The 3,661-nt window shown below is 38.2% G+C and overlaps 1 pseudogene across 1 annotated transcript; it reads left to right on the top strand.

Moving 5' to 3' along the window:
- Positions 1-642: 642 nt before the first annotated feature.
- LOC149572161 (ethylene-responsive transcription factor ERF018 pseudogene) lies at positions 643-1,720 on the top strand (annotated as a pseudogene). Its single transcript, XR_016358926.1, has one exon. The product of XR_016358926.1 is annotated as an ethylene-responsive transcription factor ERF018 pseudogene (transcript).
- Positions 1,721-3,661: the final 1,941 nt, after the last annotated feature.

Genomic DNA, 3,661 nt, shown 5'->3' with positions numbered 1-3,661 from the left:
TGCTTCACCTCTGTGAGCATCACCTAGATTCAATGAGTGATAAGTGTTCCATCTATTCTCATTAGAGATGGATTCATGTGTGAATCACTACTCATGAAATATGGGTCAATGAGTTTGACTCAAAAACTACATAGTTAAATCCAAATAGCAATATCACAATTTGACTTGCAGTGGAAAATATCTCCTACTTATCAATATTAAAAGTTATTAATAAAAATATATATCCTCATAAATCTATTTTGAGATATATATAGAGAGGTGTCATCAATTTATAGCATATACTATATAGATGTATACAAAAGAAGATTAATTTTGACCTTGCACAACTTTTTGGCGTACTTATTGCACACTAAGATGCGACTGCTAGTTGTGTAGAAGTTTCATAAGTTATGTGTTAGAAAAAAAAGAGTGTCCATTAAAAGATATTTAATGTATATAAAAGCTAGCACCTAGAAACGACTCTTTTAACTTTATAAGACGAGCCTATCAATCATTCCCACGTGTCCCAATCTTAATTTGAGATATTTTGTTCTTTTCAACGCGCAGAAGTTTCCTTATATACAGCTCACAGTCCGCGTGCGTAGCAGCAGTTGAATTTTTCGTCTATAAATCCCCCATTTTGCACACTCATTCTTTACAACAGTTCTCCCTTCAGCCCATCGCAAGTTTATGTACATCCCATTTTGCAAATTCCCATTTATTAGTACAGAAATCAAAGGGCAGCTCATCACAAGTTCGAATCTCACAAGCTACTGGCTGCCCCTGTAGCCATATTACTTTACAATTGCAAGGCTCCCTTTCACAATCTCCCTCCAGAGTTTGATTCCCTGCGTTTCCTGCAATCAAACATGGTGAAATCCTTGGCGAAGCAGAATCCCCTAAACAGTATCGAGAAGATGCAGCCACATTTCAAAGGAGCCCGAATGAGGAAATGGGGGAAATGGGTATCCGAAGTGAGAATGCCCCATTCCAAAGGCAAAGGCAAGATTTGGCTGGGATCTTACGATACAGCCGAGCAGGCAGCCCGTGCTTTCGATTGTGCAGTGTTTTGCCTCAGAGGATCCAATGCCAATTTCAATTTCCCCAATTCTCTGCCCGAAATTCAGTCGGCCTCCTCGTTATCTCCTCCTCAGATTCGAGCTGTAGCAGCCAAATTTGCACTGGAAGATTTGCGGCAGCCACTGGACTACAGCAACACATTTTCTGGTTTAAAATCGCAGTTGTGCGTAGAAAGCGAACAGAGTACGGAGGAGCAGAATTGGATATTGTTGGATTCACTTCTGGAAGAAGCCGAGAGCGGGCAGTCTTCATCAAATTTAGAGAACTTCCCTTCATTTGGGGATTTTGATTTTGTTTTGCTTGAGTAAATAAACAGGAAGTCCCTTTTCTATGCATTGGGAAGCCTGGTGCATCCGGTTTCCTTTCCTTCAGGCTGCCCAAGATTAGCTTTAATGGCAGCCTATGTCCAAATTTATTGAGATTCTTTGTAAATATTCGGAGTAGTTGTGGTTTCCTCTGAACAGCTAGGGACTGAACGGATTGGGCTAGTTCAAACGTACGAAATAGCGGGGTTTTTATGCCGCTCTTATAATAAATTCCAATTCTTTATTCGTCAGAATTTAACTCTGTATTTTCTGAGCCGTGATCCATAAGAATGAATGGAACAATTGGCATACTGAATGGTATTTACAAACTTAAATTAAATCTAATTTCTTTGCAATTTTATTTACATATATGTCAATTTTTTAAATCCCGAATTGTCAGCGAGTCCGTGGTCTACCAGAGACCAAGTTTTGTGACAGATTATGCCGAGATTAGGTTTTAGCCGAAGGAATACTCCTGAAATTTCTGATTTGGATTGGCAGACCTGAATAGACAGGCAAGAATTTTCAGAGGAACCGGATTGGAGTCTGTTGGATTCAAAATAGTGAGAGCAGCAGTTCTTGAGGATTTTATTCCACCAACCGATGCTGCAGAGGAAGTTGATAATTTTTCTGTAACAAAATCAGAGACGGATGTTTTCTCCAGAAAAATGGTGGGATTTCCAACTCGACATGGCTGGGCTTAACCAGCACACTCGAAGCGTTGACCGCTTGAGTGGCTGGTGTGGGCCCAGCAATAATCCATCTAGCTTTTGTTTTTCGTTAATGGAGACCGTCAAGCTTTTGCGCTGAAATTTGAACGTTAGAAATTGTTTCTCCCTCCAGAGTCCAGCCCACTAGGAATGAGTTTTGCTTTTGGATATGCAAGCCTGCCACAAATTATTTCACATGAGAATAAAATCTATTTCTTTCTTTTTATACCGTAACTTAAATATTTAGTGAAATTTAAAGTTTTATTAGAAAAAAAGTTTTTCTAATTATAAGCTTATATATTTAATTTTTCTCAATAGATGTTTTAGAAAGTTTGTGTGTGTTTTTTTTAGTGACAATATATAACAAATTTTATATCATAATACTCAATAATTTATTTATTTTTGGTTTCAAAGGGTATTCTCACGATCCAAGTCCAATGCGGGTTCCCTTTACAGGGCCACAGGATAACCAACAAGTCTCCCAAGTTTTTGTGGCGGGCTAATGACCGATAGGGAGTCGAACCCGAGATCATGATATACTCAATAATTATATTAGATATATCTAAATTTTAAACTTTTATTAGAAAACAAAATTTTTTATAAATGATAATATATATAATATGTTATGTTTATCGAAAAAAAAAAATTAAATGCAAAAACTCTTGTAAATAATATATATGTTCATTATATTTTGGATCTATTATGATGAGAATGAGAAGATTTATTGAATTTAATATTTTAAAATATGTGGTGAAATTTAAGAGAAGAATAGTTAAAATTTGCTTATATTGAAAACAAGGTTAAACAAGAGCTTCAAAGCCTAACCTCGGTTTGGGTCCGCCTGCCTGGACTATTGCTTTAGTTTTGGGATGAAAAGATCCTACGATACAATGGAAACACTTTTGGACATTTCGTCACTGTTGACCAGGTAACTCTGCTTAAATTTAGACTTGTTTTTGCTAGATTTTGTGTGAACATCACCATTAATCAGACTCTCCCAACCACAGTCATGTTGTCCACTAAATGGGGGAAAAGGGTCTAGTCGATAGAATATGAGAACATAGGATTGTATTGCCAAAATTATGGTTGCTTTGGATATGTGTTGTCAACTTGCTCTTCAATTTCAATGAAGGATAAATAGAAGGTGGATTTCCCAGGCATTGTTGAGGAATCCATCTTGGTCTAGGAGCCTTCATCATCCCCTGAGAAAGTAGTAGTTGAAATTATGGAAGACTGTCCTGGTAGTAAGAAAGTTGAGGAGGACAAGAGGGAAGGTAAGGTGGAAGCAACTCTTAAGACCCCTAAGCTGATGACTGTGGAAGCAAAGGAAGGAGTAGAGATGGAGGAATACCCATTTAGGAGAGAGATTGATGACCTCTTGAAATCCCTAGTAGTGGGAGAAGTTAACCCGAACCAAGTGTTGGAGGAGGGTGAAATTGGTCCCTTTGAGACGGCCACCCAGGGAGTGATACCTTTAGGTAAGGATCATTCAGGAGGCCAAGTGATTTCAATAGTGATACTGTTGGTGTCCTTGAGCTCAACCGCTAGGAGACAGACCATGGTGTTGGTAACACCTGTAAAGAACCC

Source organism: Cupressus sempervirens, chromosome 2 (genome assembly GCF_028749045.1).
Source record: "Cupressus sempervirens isolate cs-2001-9-10 chromosome 2, ASM2874904v1, whole genome shotgun sequence".
Lineage (NCBI taxonomy): Eukaryota > Viridiplantae > Streptophyta > Pinopsida > Cupressales > Cupressaceae > Cupressus > Cupressus sempervirens.
This window is presented reverse-complemented; position numbering and strand designations above follow the sequence as displayed.